Raw genomic sequence first — 7,644 nt, forward strand, 5'->3', positions numbered from 1 at the left:
CTCTGTGTTAGGCTGGCTTGATTCCCAGGACCTCAATGTATGAATTTAATGGCGGTACAATGTCTGAGGTAGGAATATAATAGAAAGCTCTCAGAGGTATATCTATTGGATCAGTATAATTTCATTTTTTGTCTGCTGGTCTCAATGTCTCTTAAGGCAATGTAGTGTGTAGACAACAAAAGCTGGCCATCTCTCTCTACTGTGATCCCATGGATGTTCGAGCCACTCAAGAATCACCTTCTCAGATAAAGTATACAGTAAGCAACTGTTAAACATACAATGAGGCCTCTATGAAACATCAATTTTATTAACTGTGTTTAATGAGTGGTAATGAACACGTGGTTACTGCTTTGAGTCTTTTGGATTTAGGAATAATTTGTCTAACCTAGGCAATCACCTCCCCTCCCCCCAAATTAATGCAAGTAATGATTGTGCATTATATATATATATATATAAATTAATGCAAGTAACAGTGCATTTTATATATATATAAATATATATATATTTAGTTTCTACTTATTACTTATTAATTCACAATATATCTTTTAAGGAAGAAGGTACTTTTCACATATGCACATCATTACAGTTAAAAAAATTTAACTATTGAAATATAGGCATAAAGGAATTCAGGGCTGAAAAAGAGATGAGAATTAAGTTCTCAGTGACCTCAGACTTACAGTTTGCCTGGCTTATCTGATACTAAGGAGTGTGGATGAAATATGATTTGCCACATTTTTCTGACTTCTGATACACTTCCATGACGACATGAACACCTTCCTTTAAAAAAATAATAATATACTCCCGTGTTCTCCATTAGTTATCAAATTTGACAACCAAACAAAGCTTTGTTATTTGAGTTTTGAGCTGCAAATGATTAAGCTAAAGTTATTTCTGGTCTTGGGACTTGTAGTCAGTTCCCTAGGGATGAAGTCTTCCTAGGAGTCAGTGTTCTTGACTTTTCAATAGTTCTCTCCCCTCTTTGGTTCCTCAGAGTGAGGAATTTCAGTTCCCAGAGCTCTGTCTCTATTTTAATTGCACAACTTTCAGTCTTTGGCTCAAGTGCAAGATTCTTTGGTCACGCTAAATTCAAACATTCTCTTCTCAGTTGTTTGTGCTCTACTTCTGAGTTCTCTCTCCGCCACCTACCCTCCCCCCGCGTCCCCCATCCCTGCCTTGAACTATGACTGCTTTAAGTAAATGAGAAGCTCTTCTTAAAAGTCAATGAGCTCTTCTTCATCTCTTCATTTACTTTACATTGAAGAGCCATATAGTCTTGCGGAGAGGGATGAAAAATTGCCTGATCTCCACTACACATACTTAGTTCTCCTATTTCTGACTTTACTAAGTACAAGGCAATCCAAGTCAAAGTCCAACTCACTGCGTGGTGGTTATAGATCTCAGGCATCCCCACCTTCAATGGAACATAGTGGAAAGTACTGTGAAACAGAACATTCACCTGCATGCAAATTAGTGTGCGTACTGTGGGATTGCAGAGGGTTTGTTAAAGGTGATAAGCGATGGAATTTAAGCTACTGCTTTTAAGGTAACACAAATGAGCAGATGTACTTAGCTCATAACTTTCAGATATTGATAGGTTTAGGTAAATGACACATTTTTGAAAAAGGTGAAATCTCTCAGTGGTTAACTGATTGAAGGCAGAGAGCACAGCCAAGAGAGAAGTAGAGGCTTCTTTATTTTATATAAAGTTACTTTATTTTAGTTACCACCTAAACTGAGCTCCAAAAGTGGAAGTCATAGACTGTGACCTCCAAACTTGCTGCACTTATAGACTTCACCAAAAAGCCTCCTTTTTTTTTTTCATCTGCACCTTATTCCTTTTTCAGAGATGGCACATTAATATTTATAGGCTAACTCCATGCAAGTTCTAAACTTTGTTCTAGAGAAAAGATGACACTAAATAACAGGGTTGATTATTGCTAAGCCAGAGGGGAGGGCAAGGACGACAGTGACCTGAATTTAATTCCCACTTTTCCATCCTTCTTCTACAACAATTGCAACATAGTGATGTTCCCAGAGCACAAAGCAGAGGATACACCCCCAAATCATCTTAATCAAACCATTTTTTGAAAGTCTGACTTATGGATTTGATGTTCTTGGTGATTTCTAATGCTCAGAACTAGTTTGGCATTAAGTATTCAATCACCTTGTGATCTGTTCCATTTCAAGAGTGGTAGAGGGGAGAAAATAGACTCCAAATCATAGCTACTGTCTTGTGCAAGGTTCTTATTAAAAACAGCATATTTCTGTAGCCCAGAGGGCTTACAGCCTCTTCCAAAGCAGAAGCGCTGCTCTAAGCTAACCTCAAGGCGCTACTCGAGAGAGATGCAGCCTTCACCCCTCTCACGGGGCAGGGGGGGACTGATAGCATCATATCCGATCCCAATTCCAAGCCTCCGTCAGCCCAATAAGAAATATTCCTTAAGGCATTACTGACATGCAGTTCCCTGGTTAATTGGTTAATAAGTATTTCAATAAGAATAATTAATTTTAAAGAGAAAGAAAACACTTCACAGTAGAATCCATTTAGGAGAGTACATATACCTAGGCTCAGTGAGGTAGGAGGATTTTGGTTTTTTAACATGTTTGAACATAGATATCATTTGCTTCTGTTACATCACTTGTGCTTGACATTTTTTCTACAGATAATCAAAATATAATAAAGGGATCACCTCCAGACTGAGGCTCTTAACAATGATGAGCAAAGAGATGCTTGGAGACAAGGTGCTGAGGAACAGAAATGCACTGAATAAACTCAGTTCAAAAAGGATGATCATGTCCTGAGGTTACACTAATGTGAATGTTTTTTCTTATTGTCTGCTAAAAGTGACAGCAGCTATAAAGAGTTTTTTTTCTTTTTTTTCTCATTTTTTTCACACAACGATAACCAGTTTCCAGTTTACTGATTAGACTGTTTCATTTTTCATGCAAAGGCTTGTTGACTTTAAGTTTGGCCATAAGCATTGCTTATATATTTTTATATGTGTTACCAAAAAAATCTTCATTAATATTATAAGTCAGATCTTAATGTACGATTTCATCATTGTATAGGTCATAAAATTGCAATTAAAGGTTTGGAAGAATTTTAGGGCTTATTTAAAAATCGTTAGCCTGGTATATCTTAAAGGCATGTATGTATAGGTAGGTCTTAAAGTGTAATTGTCTGCTATTTTTAACATTTAGAACATTACATCCTCAATATAAAAATAGAGAAAAGTTTGTAACTTTTTTTTTTAATGTTTTTTGGCTGCATTGGGTCTTCGTTGTCGCAAGCGGGCTTTTTCTAGTTGCGGCGAAGCGGGGTCTACTCTTCGTTGGGGTGCACGGGCTTCTCATTGCGGTGGCTTCTCTTGCTGTGAAGCACGGGCTTTAGGGCATGTGGGCTCAGTGGGTGTGGCTTGCGGACTCTAAAGTGCAGGCTCAGTAGTTGTGGTGCACAGGCTTAGTTGCTCCGCAGCATGTGGGATCTTCCCAGACCAGGGATAGAAACCGTGTCCCCAGCGTTAGCAGGCGAATTCTTAACCACTGTGCCACCAGGGAAGTCCCAGAAAAGTTTATATTAAGGTAAATTCACATGGAAGAGGTAAATTTTTCATAGAAAGTAATTCCTTGTAAGTTAAATTATAATTTAAATGTCTAGTTATTTCTTTAAAAGAAACCCAAATCACAAGTTAACATTTAGTAAAATGCATTCAACTTCCAGGTCTTAATTTCTAAATCAAAGCATGGGCTAACTTTGAAAATAAAACTTTAATTTTTATCTTACCTACAAAATTGAGAGCATTTTATATAATTGCTCCCTGAAAGCATCTCTGCATGTAAGTATACGACCCTTCAGTGATAACAAGGTATTCATCGTCTTACTTCAGCGCAAATGCAGTTGATTTGGTTTGTCATGTGGCTTCAAACCAAGTGAATCGATTAGACAGGCAGCCTTCAAAAGACGGGCAGACCTTGGCATTTGCCCAGATTTACCATTTTAAATGATGATACTCTATGGCTGGAAATAAAAAAGAAATCTTGATCTAGGAGTGCGAATTCAAAGGATGTAAATCAACTGTCAATAACATTGACTGAAATGTTTTTAAAGCTTCAACTCTCTAGAGGGGACTGTTGCTCAGAATATATGCCCTCTGCCATAAACACATATGCAAGTCAGATAGCTGAATTCTCAAGGAGAGCAGAATGCTAAGGGCAAGTTGGGGGTCTGAGAAATGGAGTACATCTGGGGAGCAGAGAGGTCTTGAGTCAAAAACTTATTTACTCACACTCAGTGTCTCAGTTCAGCTGTGCTCTGCTAAACGTTAGGAAGAAAGAAGTCAGATTAAGCCAACCAATTCTAATGTATGAATGGCCATAACCTTCTTACAGGTGTTCACATTTAAAAATGAATGTTTGTTAACTTAAAGAAATACCTAATTACTGAACCTAACTAGAAGTACCTAATTACTGAATAGAGAAGCAAGATACATATAAGCAAGTAATTTTGACGCATGAAAAAAATGCTTTTGATAAGGAGATTGTTATGTACAAGGCTGGTCTTTGGGTTGGTGTCTACCCCAGAACAAATCCCTCTTTCATTTGTTACTATTTTCATAGCTGTTTCTCTCTCTTTACTTCTGTACCAATAGGTATTCTCAGAAGTTTACAAATCATTTAACATTCTTATGGCATTGATGGTAGATGAGGAAGCTTCGTTGTTTGGATGGGATTGGCAGAGCTGAATGTTTCTAAGTGAATATTTTAAGAATATATTTATTGTACATGGACTACCTGTCTGATTAAAAAAAATAAACAAGAAAACTCAGTATTTTTTAAAAGTCGGTTTGTGATAAAGCCATTAGTCTCATAACTGCTAAATTCCATTGCAAGTGATATTCCAAACTGGGTTAAATGATATTATATGTAAATATATTTCAGCATTAGGTTTTATGGGATCTTTGGCAGAGGATGAAATCACAAGATATAATGAATTGTTAAACAACTTTTTTGCAATCAATTTATTTATTTTATTTTTGGCTGCGTTGGGTCTTCATTGCTGTGCATGGGCCTTCTCTAGTTGTGGTGAGCTGGGGCTACTCTTCGTTGCAATGCGCAGGCTTCTCATTGTGGTGGCTTCTCTCGCTGTGGAGCACGGGCTCTAGGCACACGGGCTGCAGTAATTGCAGCATGCGGGTTCAGTAGTTGCAGCACGTGGGCCCTAGAGTGCGCAGGCTTCTGTAGTTGTGGTGCACGGGCTCAGTAGTTGTGGCTCGCTGGCTCTAGAGCACAGGCTCAGTAGTTGTGGTGCACGGGCTTAGTTGCTCTGTGGCATGTGGGATCTTCCTGGACCAGGGCTCAAACCCGGGTCCCCTGCATTGGCAGGTGGATTCTTAACCACTGTGCCACCAGGGAAGCCCTGCAATCAATTTAAAAGCCAAGAAGAAAATATAAACTTTAGCTGGGTTAGAGGGATTGTTAGAAGGATTGTGAATTGAGAGGAAGCCTTGGTGGGTTAATCAGTGTTCTTAGAACATTTAGAAGCTGTTCAGTTCTTCAATGAATTGTTTAAGGTTAAAGAAGATCACTGACAAATTTCAACCTGAATTCCTTCGGAATCATTCACTGAACTGTGCTGTAAACGAAACACTGAGTCCATCATTGCTTTAGCAAGTTGACGTTATAGATCTCTAGAGTTTCCTTAGGTTTCCTTCATAATATTTTTCACCTCCAGCTTTGGACGTGAGAAAAAAATGTTTTCTTATGGTCTTAGTGCAAAAATTTCATTCTACTTGTGATTCTGTAATTTATTCCCCTTATAGTTAATTATATCTGGTCTTGAATCAGAAAGGCCTAGTTTCAGTCCTAGTTCTACCACCCTCTGGCTGGGTCACTGGGGTCAAATTACTTAACCTCTCCCAAACCTCCATTTTCTCAATTGTAAATTGGAGTCGTCCTCTCCTCTGCTGTCTCTCTTCTGTTTTTGACAACTGACCTTGGTGCCTCACTCTTCTGTTCCAATTGCCCATGCCTTAGACCTTTCTCTACTTTTCTTCTCCCACAAATGAAAACTTATTATTTTGTCCCATTGCCTCAAGGCCTTGCTCACACGTTAGCTAGCTAATAATTCCTCTCCAAGAAAACAAAATGACTTAATTTAGTGGAAGCAGACATTTCTTCTTAATGCTAATAACTTATATTTGTATAATGATTTATAATTTATAGTGCCTATACATATATAATCTCAGTTAATTCACATGGCATCCCTGAAGTCGGGTATTATTAGCTATATTTAGCAGATGAGGAAACAGAAACTGACAAGAGGTCAGGAGATTTTCTCAAGAGTACGTGGATAAGTTGAGACCCGAGTTCTAGGCCAGCTTACCCTAAGTGCAGTATTCATTCCTCTTCACAGCTGTAATCAGGTAGTACTGAGAAATATAGGAACCTCAGAACTGAGGAATAGCTGATAATGCGAACATAACAATGGAGAGATTCTACCCATCACTCATAGCCATGTGTTCTAAGACAATCTATTTAACCTGTCTGGGCCTCAGTCTCTGCACCTTTAAAATTCAAGGGCTGGACAAGGTGACCTCTTAGGTTCATTTCAGCTTTAACATTCCATGATTCTATGAATATTAGCATCATAGTTGCAATTTCTATACCAATTTTCACTTTCTTTTCAGTTTATGTCAATAGTTTGCACAGAGAATTTAATTATCAGCAAGTATAATAGTGTTTAAAAATGTGTTATCATATATATTTTTAAGATAAGGAGAGAGAATAGAGAAAATTGAGTATTAAATTTAAAGATTCAAATAGGAAAGTATAACTACCAATTTCTCTTAACCAAACAACAGCTTCTGTGGGGTTGCCTTATATATGGAAAAGTGCTTAGTTTTAGGAGGGATGTCCATGGAGTAAAAAGGGGGTGCCATCCCCATCAGTCATATCAACTCTAGCCATTAGGGGTTGGAAATGTGCAAATAAAGAGATGTGGAAATAAGGTCTTCAACATACTTGTGGATTAAATTTTAAAAAGTCAGATGTAAAACAGTATTAAGCCATGTAGTCAATACTGATGTTGCCTAAGTTAAATACAATTCTCTATTATTATTATAAACTGTCTGAGAAAATTTGGCCCAATTTTATAGGATAGGCTAAAAGCAAAATTAAAGAAAAAGATGACATTTTGAAGGTTCCCCTCCCCCCCCATTAACACAATGAGGCCGACTGAGCTGTGAAACTGTGATGGAAATATTAGAGCTGTTGTGTCTGAAAAAAAGGCAGTGATCATTTCATTCTTCCTGTCCTTTAATGCTCCAGGGTTTTGGAGACGAATAGAAGCAATAAGTTCACTTCGCAGAATTAACGCAGTAATTCTTTATCATAAGAGCAGAGCATTACCTCAATCTGATTTTGCTACAAAATGGTTCAAAGTCTATTTTTAATGATGGCCCTAATTTGTTAACACCTTTTAAATTATTAATCCCCTTTATATTCAAGTAGTTATTGCGTGTCATAACAATGTATCTATGCAGGGAAATTTAATAGTATTTTCTAGATGTCAAGAAAAGGCTTGTTCTTCAAAATGTTATTAAAACTGATAATGAGCTAAATAGTTGCCATAGCAAACACTGAAAT

The sequence above is a fragment of the Monodon monoceros genome, unplaced genomic scaffold (genome assembly GCF_005190385.1).
Source record: "Monodon monoceros isolate NGI ecotype Baffin Bay Population unplaced genomic scaffold, NGI_Narwhal_1 Super_Scaffold_20, whole genome shotgun sequence".
Taxonomy (NCBI): Eukaryota; Metazoa; Chordata; class Mammalia; order Artiodactyla; family Monodontidae; genus Monodon; species Monodon monoceros.